The following is a 10610-nucleotide window of genomic DNA, read 5'->3' as shown; positions in this document are numbered from 1 at the left end:
AAATTCAAGTACAATCATCTTATATAAATTGTTTTTATTTCTTTCTCTCAAGATAACTTTCACAGAGGTAATGGAATTTTTATTACAAGAAAGAAATCTAAGCAATGTACCACAGTCTGAAGGTTAATTAGGTAGTGAGGAATAAACAACGGGCATTCCAAATATTGACTTTCTCTTTCTAAAACTATTACTTGTTCAGGTGGTTAAGTAGATTATGTTATTGGCAACCATCTGCACTTCTCCCTGGATTACACCCTTTGCCATAACCTTAAGGGCCCTTCAAACGTGAACAGTGTGCAGTTTTCTGTTTCTCCACATTAGCCTCAGCCATGCAATATCCTTTGGCCAACAGGATGAAGCAAAAGTGATGATGGGCCAGTTCTAAACATATACTTCAAGGGTCCCTACGTGTTTTCACCTGTGCATAAGCTCCTCTGAAATTGCCGTGAGAGTGAGAACATTCATAGTAAGTTCATGGGAATGAGGTGTGGATTAGGGACCCTTGAAGCAGAGCCACCCACAGCTGAGCTCAAGCTAGATAAATGAACCATAGCTAGACACAAACAAATATGAGCCCAATTCATACCAGTAGAGATGCACATTATCACAAAATTTAGGTCAACTGACCTCAGTCTGACTCAAGAGCTAAAACATTATTGTATGTTCCTTATATTTCTATGGGTGATTTTCCACACAGAATTTTTGTTTCTATAGCTAATACCTCATGCTACCAAGAAAGGGAATATGAAATCTACAATTCTTCTGAGGAATGCCATTGTACATGTTCCCTTCCTCTTTACTCTGCTGTGTGATCTTTTTATTAAGCCAAACTTGTAAATACCTCAGATGGTTAAAGGAGTGTTATTTCCAAGCATCTTGAATATGTGAACAGTGATAAGTCAATAAACAAACAGGTATGTCAATATATTGGCAACTTAAAGGATACACATAGTTTCTTCTTTAGTATGCAATATAGTTTGACTGTGTCCCCACCCAAATCTCATCTTGAATTGTAGCTTCTATAATCCCCACATATTGTGGGAGGGACCTGGTAAGAGGTAATAAATCATGGGGGCAGGTTTGTCCTGTGCTGTTGTCACAATAGCAAATAAGTCTCACGAGATTTGATGGTTTTATAAAAGGGAGTTCCCCTGCACTCGCTCTCTTGCCTGCCACCATGTAAGATGTGACTTTCCTCCTCATTCACCTTCTGCCATGATTGTGAGGCCTCCCCAGCCATGTGGAACTGTAAGTCAAATAAACCTCTTTCCTTTATAAACTACCTAGCCTCAGGTATCTTTTTATTAGCAGCATGAGAACAGACTAGTTCAGTATGTGAATAAATAAAAATGGAGAAGCATTTTAAAGAAATATGTGTTTTATAAATAAAGAAAACCTTCATTTACCTCATAAACCAGATGAGTTTTTTTGTCTGCTGGTTTTACAAAAATTATCTTCAATAAAAAGAAATGAATTTTATTAGTGTAGCAAAATTAAATTATTTTCTCTGCTGTAGTCCACAGTTTTGTCTTTTGAGACAAAAATGATTTTTAAAAAAAATATATTTGTTTATGTTTCTTGAGTTCCAGAATAAAGTCAGGCAAAACAATCAATAGTATTTAAATCATTATAATATTGCTCTTTAATATCATACACCTTAAAAAGTTGATTTAACACCAGGCTGAGTACAGAGTAGTTACACATAAATGTAACAAGTTAGAAAAAAAAAAAGAGAGAAAGAAATATGAAATCAGAAAGAAGGTCAAATTGACCAAAGAGGGAAAATGTTGGGGCCTAAAGTACTCAAAGGAGAAAAATGGAAGGTTGATTGAGATGAGGAAAAAAGAGATTGCTGTAGAGCAATCTATCATTGAAGAGGTAGACTGAGAAAGAGAAGGAAAAGGTTCTTAGGCAATTGCACAGCATTTGAGTGAGAAATCTATCACTTCCATCTCTCTATTTTTATCTTGATCAGTAGGATTTTGAAGTTTATTGTGAGGTGCACAAGTTTTCTTCTTAATAACATCAATGTTCTTATAAGTTCCTAAACAATATTTATATCTGTGCCATTCTTATATATCCATCCTGCTTTAAACGTATATTGTTTAACATATTGTTCAAACATGTTCTTCATACTCTAATTTTACTGTAAATTTCCTATTAAAAAACTCTGATATTAGTTTGTTGTGTTTTGTGCTTTTTATTACCCTTTGTAAAGGAGTAGTAGGACATAATTTTGTAAACTTACCAGTCTTTTTATGTGAGGTGGTGACCCCAAAATATACCACCTCTGAAATATTTAACACCCATTATCCACTATGTGACCTCACTGTCTCTCACGGCATTGAAAGCTGACTTTAATGTCCTATAATCTAGAATTGAAATACGATTTGTTTCTTGCATTTAGTCGTTCTTCGTGCTTCTACTCAGTTCTTTTTCTTTCCCTGAAGTAGACTTAATAAAGTTTCACTTGTTTACTAACGTGCCCCAAACTACAAACATCTTGTTTGTTCTCAGCTGATTGTCTCATTTTCTATTTTAAAAGTGGGAAACCAAAGTGAACTTGTTTTTCACCTACGAAAATCTTCACCTCCTCACCCATCCTCCCCTCATGTCCGTATGGAAGAGGCTGGCGGCTGCTCTCACACTCAATATCACATTTCCTGTGTTCTCTATCACCCGCGTGCCTCCCACACCTGTGGGATGTTGTACCATTGAATATGTACTCGTGATGATTCTTTAGCCACTACTTTTCGCTGGCTCTTTGACCTCAGTGTTTAAGATTTATGCTCCTCCCATCCTAAGATATGAAACGAAACACAAGATATGAAACAAAACACAGGCATTTTCTCCACTGTTTCTGTTCTATACTTTTAATCTTTTCGCAGCCAGATGTCTTGAAAAGAGAGTTTGAAGCACACTATCTTTACTTCCATTGATACGGGAGAGGGGTAGGGAAGTGCTGGGTAGAGAAGGGTGGGTGCCTGGCTAGGGGTCCACTCCGGTACCTGTGCCCATGGACCTAGGTGAAGACAGATAGTTGTTTTCTTGCACAAATGTTACATTTCCCAAGACCACCCTGGCCCGCCACGCCCCCATCCTGTGCCTATAAAAACCCCAACACCCTAGTGGGTACACACAAGTGGCTGAACATCAAGAGGAACACACTGGCGTAAGGGCACATCAATAGGGACCAGCAGGCTGGCAGGCCATGGACCAGTGGGAAGATATAGAGTTCGGCCGGGGCAGTCAGAGGAGAGCCCAGCGCTGAGCAGCCCAAATACAGAAGAAAACCACCTTTCCACTCTATCTCCCTTCAGGCTCCCGCATCTGCTGAGAGCTACTTCTACTCAGTAAAACCCTGCACTCATTCTCCAAGCCCACAGGTGATCCTATTCTTCTGGTACATCAAGGCAAGAAACCCCAGGATACAGAAAGCCCTCTGTCCTTGTGATAAGGCAGGGGTCTAACTGAGCTAACACAAGCCGCTTCCAGACAGCTAACCTAAAAGAGCACCCTGTAACACATGCCCACTGGGGGTTCAGGAGCTGTAAACATTCACCTCTAGACACTGCTATGGGATCAGAGCCTCACAGCCGGCCCGTCTGCATGCTTCCCTTAGAGGCTTGAGCAACGGGGCACCGAAGAAGTGAGCTACACCCCCATCTCATGCCCTGCGAGGGGGATAAGGGAACTTTTCCCGTTTCACCACAGCACTGGTACCTCAGCTCCTTGCGGTTAGCTCCAGCCTCCACTAAGCCCTAGATACTGAACTATCACTCCATCTTGAGGTTCAAACTTATATCCAAATTCTGTTTGTGATAGACAACTGGCAGTATCACAGGATGCTCAACTTCAAAATATACAAAATTAGCTTGTATTAATCAATCATCTTGTTGGTTCTTCTATATTTACTAGTTTAGTAATGACATTTCAATTCTATACATTACACAGGTTACAATCTTCTTTTATTTATTTTTTTATTTTCTTTGAGACGCAGTCTCGCTCTGTGGCCCAGGCTGGAGTGCAGTGGTGCCATCTCGGCTCACTGCAAGTTCCGCCTCCCGGGTTCACGCCATTCTCCCACCTCAGCCTCCCGAGTAGCTGGGACTACAGAGGCCCGCCACCACGCTCGGCTCATTTTTTGTATTTTTTTTTTTTTTGGTAGAGACGCGGTTTCACCTTGTTAGCCAGGATGGTCTCGATATCCTGACCTCGTGATCCACCCGTCTCGGGCTCCCAAAGTGCTGGGATTACAGGCGTTAGCCACTGCACCCGGCCTACACAGGTTACAATCTTAAGACTCATTACACAGTCCTTTCTGCAATGTAATTTCTTCTGTTGAAATACTTTATCATTCTTACACTTTTTTCATTCCTCAGCACTGTTTCCACAACTCCACTAAAGGCCTTAAAAACTATGTTCTTAAGTAGATAGTCACTCCTTTCCTTGTTTTGTGTTTCACTCCCCTCACTCCCAGCCACAAATCATTCCTCTCATGCAACTTGAGTTCCTAAATTACAAATCTGATCAGGGAATTTCCCATGCATCAATTCTTCAATGACAACAAAGTTCAAATATAAGCGAGTACTTCTTCAGCATGTCACTCAAGCTGCATAGGATGATACAGCTCATACACAGTGTCATGGTCTCCACCCATTCTACTTGCCCATTCATTTTTCTCTCCCTCCTCGATTGTTTCATTCCTCCCTCTTGGAATCCTTAACATAAATAGCATTGCTCAGAGAGAATTTTTGGACCACTTTCTTTTATTTTATGCTCCCTTAACATGCTGAACTTCTTTAACACAGTCAAACTACAATATTAATTTTTATATTAATATTAATTTTATATGTATTTTTCATTAATTTTCCCTGAAATACTTACACTCAGTAGTTGAGGCCAATTTCTTCTTTATTCATTATTTATACTCCAGCACCTAACAAATTATCTTAACTTGTTGAGTAAAGGAGGTTAACTCTATCTAAGGAGCACTGACAAAGCCTTCCATAGATTTAGAAAGGCAAGGATATAACAATTTTTGCTACAGAAATTTTTCTCACTCCAATGCACAGTAATAGTAAAATACTGAGGCTGGTGGATGTTTTGTGAGACAAAGAGGTTATCTAGATAATATGGTGGCTCAGATCAGAGAAGTGGCAGGGAAATAGAAAAGATTAGACAGATCCCATAAAATGTAAGTGGTAAGATTAGTAAGACATGACAAGAGCTGATACATGGAATGGGGAAGAGGGAGACGGACAGCTTGAAAAAATCGAGTTTACCACTTGATACAATCAGTTGGACGGCGATGTTAGAGAACAGAGGAGAAAAGCTAGTTTGGATAATGCAGATATTTTCTCTTGCATATGGCAATTCTACTGAGTAGAATTCATGTTAAAGCAAGAGTTCTAATGTTATTTCATTCTTTAATTAAATATCCAACGTAGTATTAGGATTATGTACAATAAAAAAGATATGTATCACTAATTAAGGCAGATTTTGAAAGCAACCTTTATTCTATTTTAGATTTATTAAACACTAATAGTCTCTCAAAGAAAGTTTCATTAAATGTGCCTGAGATGATTCTAAGAAAAATTCTAATTCAAAGGGTAACTCACCATGATCTTGAATTTTACTTTTCCTACACAAATATGATTTACAATAATGAAAACATGATTTTGCCACTATTAACATTTTTATAAAGATATGTTTTACAGTGCCCCAAAATGTTTCTAAATATTCTGTATTCATGTCTTTTTAACATTTCTTTTTGCCTATTTAGAAGTGTAAACTTGGTTCAAACAGCGAGTCTGTGCTGCCACCTGCTGGAAAATGTGAGAAAATTATCTGTTTTAATGGAATAGCAGTGATGTATACTGCATTAAATAAGAAAACTCAGGTAATGTTCAGGATATTTTTTTCCTAATAAAAGATTATCAAAATGGGGCCGGGTGCGGTGGCTCACGCCTGTAATCTCAGAACTTTGGGAGGCCGAGGCGGGCGGATCACCTGAGGTCGGGAGTTCGAGACCAGCCTGTCCAAGAAGGAGAAGCCCAGTCTCTACTAAAAATACAAAATTAGCCGGGCTTAGTGGCGCATGCCTGTAATCCCAGCTACTCGGGAGGCTGAGGGAGGAGAACTGCTTGAACACGGAGGTTGCGTGAGCCGAGATCACGCCATTGCACTCCAGTCTGGGCAACAAGAGCGAAACTCCGTCTCAAAAAAAAAAAACAAGTATCAAAATGGAAAAAGCTATGACTCAATGTATGTCAATATTTCCTTTGGTTGTAATAAAATTTATTTTATGCTGTCTTACCACTGTCCTCTCCATGACCTAACTTGAGGCTTATTATTATCTTTTTTTTTGTGGAAGCATATGCATTAAAGAAATTAGTTTTATGTTGACTAGGAACTAATTCACGTGGTTGTAAATATTTCCATTAATGAAAGCAATAAATATTCTTCAACCACCCCTGAGTACATGAAAAGGAGTGTGAAAGAGGAGAAAGAGCAATGAATGGTTCAACATGGCAAAATGGGTTTCGAATTTGTAGGTAGTGTAGGGATTCAGGATAGGTTCAGGATTTGCCATGATTTGAATTACAACGCGGAAGCTTACTAAAAGTGAATGTGGAAAATTTACTGTCTTAGTTGGTTTTCATAGTGCTACAAAAAACTGTCTGAGACTGGGTAGTTTATGAAGAAAGGAGATTTAATTGACTTGCAGTTCCCCAGGCTGTACAGAAAGCATGGCTGAGAGGCCTCAGGCAATTTACAATCATGTCAGAAGGCAAAGGGGAAGCAAGCACATCTTACCATGGCGGAGTAGGAGAGAGAAAACAAAGAAGGAAATGATACATTTTAACAATCAGATCTCATGAGAACTCTATCACAAGGACAGCAAGGGGGAAGTCCACCCCATGATTCAATCACCTCACCTCTCAACAGGCCTCTCCATCAACATGTGCCTATTACAATTCAACATGAGATTTGGGTAGGGACAAAGAGCCAAAGCATATCAGTTACTATTCCATTTCAGATTCATATTCTTTGTACTTAAAATCAGGGTACATTATAATTTATAACATAAAACATATGCAAAAATTAAGTAATTCCTGGACAGCAATCACACAGTGCCTGAAACACTGAAAACAATAACAACTATCAAAAATGTATCTAGAAATAATATTTTGGGTTAGTAAAAACATTACCACAGTTTATATAATGTTTAAAAAATATAAACTAGACACAATTGATTGTAGACTTTCTGGTGGTACATACTTGTATTTGAAATCAAATAAGCCTTTATTATTCTGACTAGGATACTTTACTAGTAAAGGCACATGTTAAGAATCAGGTCTAGCAGACATATTGAAATTTAATTTTAAGTAACCCTTACTTTTGCTTATACTGCAGTATAATGATAAGTAAATATATGCATGGGGCTTTTATAGACTTGAGTGGATTAACTCAACTATCTTTGTATTTCAATGACTGTCTAACTTGGATTTCACTTGGCCATGCTAAAATGGCCATTTCTAATGGTTCTGATTGATGCCAAAATTTATAATCCCAGGTATCACAATGTTCTGTCTGTAGATCATTGATGCTTCATTTTCATCCATGATATTAGTTTTCCATTGCTAAAATAAGAGATAACCATAAACTCAGTCACTTAATATAGCACATCTTTATTATCTGATGGTTTTATAAATCAAGTCCAGTGCAAATATCACTGGGTTAAACTCAAGTATTTGGAGAACTATCTTCACTTCCGGAAGGTTTAGAATATGTCATTTCTTTGCCTTTTGTAGATTCTATAGGATACTTGTATTCATTCCTTTGTGACTTTTTCATCTTCAAAGCGAACAACATTGCATCCTTCAGACCACTCCTTGAAAGTCACATTCCCTCCCTTTCTCTTTCCTGCTACTCTTCCACTTTAAAGGGCCCTTGTGGTAGCGTAGGATATACCCACATTAACAACTTAAGTTTAGAATCATAATCACACCCACAAAGTCCCTTTTATTATGAAAAGTAATATATTCACAAGTTCTGGTGTTTAGAGAAGGAATTTATCTAGAGGGACATTAACTACCACATATGTCAAGTGATATCAAGTGGGCAGTTTACAGACATAATAAAAGATAGTTTTGGCATATACTTCATAATTTTAAAATACTATTATTTTCATAGAAATAACAGAGTCTTAATCACTATATGTGAAATTATTTTTTAGTGAGAAAGGTGATGAAGAATTTATTTATATTTGTTTATATTTTTTGGTCCAAGATCAAGTTAAAAATACACAAAACAGAAACATCATTTTTGAACATTACGGAAGCCACAATTTAAGATGGAAACATGAACTTGTCTAATAACATTGTTCAATTATGGAAAGAAACTAAATATGCATTTTGGTATTATGAGGTGTGTAGGATAGAAAATAAGTTCTACACATATAGAAAAATATGTGGTAAGGAGCGGTGGCTCATGCCTGTAATCCTAGCATTTTGGGAGGCCGAGGCAGGCGGATCACCTGAGATCAGGAGTTTGACACCAGCCTGACCAACATGGAGAAACCCCATCTCTACTAAAAATATAAAATTAGCTGGGCATGGTGGTGCACATGCATGTAATCCCAGCTACTCGGGAGGCTGAGGCAGGAGAATTGCTTGAACCCAGGAGGCAGAGGTTGCCATAAGCCTAGATGGTTCCATTGCACTCCACCCTGAGCAACAAGAGTGAAACTCTGTCTCAAAAAAAAAAAAAAAAAGAAAAGAAAAGAAAAGAAAAAATATATATATCAAAGCGAGGTGTGTTGACTTTTAATCTTGAAGGTTATACTATACAACTACAGTCTTTTGAAGCTCAGGTTACATTGGAAACCTCTTCTTAAAATAAAACTTAAATTCAATTTTAAGAATTAACAATAAACTACATAAAATATAGAGATAAAAATATAAATTCAACCAGAATTTTACATTATGCCAAAACTATTTATCACTAATTTGCTTGACAGTTCAAAAATGGTTAATATATACTTTTTACTTGGGGACGATAACAAAAGGAAACAATGAACTGGTCTGCAGACATCAGTGTAATATGGTCCCGTAGAAGTGCTTTTTAAGTGGATTCAAACACACCTGCAGTAGAGTCAGCTGAAACTACCTAGTGAATATTGAATCAGAATCTCTGTGGAGGCCAGTGATACTCAGCTTGAGAAGCACTCTTGAGTAGCATACCATGATATGTTGTATGCTATATTACATATATCATGCGGGATAGAAGGAGGATGCAGGGGATAGTGTGTGAATTGTCACTAAAATCATGAGGGCCTTTATTTTTATTTTATTTTATTTTATTTTGAGACAGAGTCTCACTCTGTCACCCAGGCTGGAGTGCAGTTGCGCGATCTCAGCTCACTGCAACCTCTGCCTTCCTGGTTTAGGCGATTCTCCTGCCTCAGCCTCCCCCAGTAGCAAGTGCTGGGATTACAGGCATGAGTCACCATGCCCAGCCCATGAGGGCCTTTAAAACATGTGAGGTTGTAAGGATCCTTTCTGTAATGAGCAACTTTTACAGATCAGAGTTGTTTTACTTCTTTTTTTCTTTTCTTTCTTTTTTTTTTTTTTTTTTGACGGAGCCTTGCTCTGTCGCCAGGCTGGAGTGCAGTGGCATGACTTGGCTCACTGCAGCCTCCGCCTCTCGGGTTCTCCTGCCTCAGCCTCCTGAGTAGCTGGGACTACAGGCGCCTGCCACCACACCGAGCTAATTTTTTTTTTTTTTTTTTGCAATAGAGTCTCGCTCTGTCGCCCAGGCTGCAGTGCAGTGGCCCGATCTCGGCTCACTGCAAGCTCCGCCTCAGGGGTTCATGCCATTCTCCTGCCTCAGGCTCCAAAGTAGCTGGGACCACAGGCGCCTGTCACCATGCCTGGCTAATTTTTTTGTATTTTTAGTAGAGGTGGGGTTTCACCATGTTAGCCAGGATGGTCTCGATCTCCTGACCTCGTGATCCACCTGCCTCGGCCTCCCAAAGTGCTGGGATTACAGGCGTGAGCCACCACGCCCGGGCAATTTTTGTATTTTTATTAGAGACAGAGTTTCACCCTGTTGGCCAGGATGGTCTCAATCTCCTGACCTTGCGATTTGCCTGCCTCAGCCTCCCAAAGTGCTGGGATTACTGGCGTGAGCCACCGCGCCAGGCCGTTTATTTCCCAATTTTTTTTAACTTACCATTCACCTAGATTATTTTTAGTAGAAAAAAAGTTTGAGTACAACCGAATTAGTATTTTATTAGTAGTGCTTTAGGAATATAAAAAAGCAGATAAAAAATTTAAAGAATGAAAGAAATATTTTCTAAATAACTAGAATATAACCTTACTTTTACTCATGACTCCCTCACCAGGTATGCTTGTGGACCTTGGGGTAGCCCCTGCTAATTGAGAGGTGACAACGTGCTAGCAGCCCTCGCCTGCTCTCGGCGCCTCCTCGGCCTCTGCATCCGCTCTGGCCACGCTCAAGGAGCCCTTCAGCCCGCGACTGCACTGTGGGGGCCCCTCCCTGGGGCTGGCCGAGGCCAGAGCTGGCTCCCTCTGCTGGCAGGG

This window comes from Gorilla gorilla, chromosome 14, assembly GCF_029281585.2.
Source record: "Gorilla gorilla gorilla isolate KB3781 chromosome 14, NHGRI_mGorGor1-v2.1_pri, whole genome shotgun sequence".
NCBI classification, from domain to species: Eukaryota; Metazoa; Chordata; class Mammalia; order Primates; family Hominidae; genus Gorilla; species Gorilla gorilla.
Note: the sequence above shows the minus strand (reverse complement) of the source record.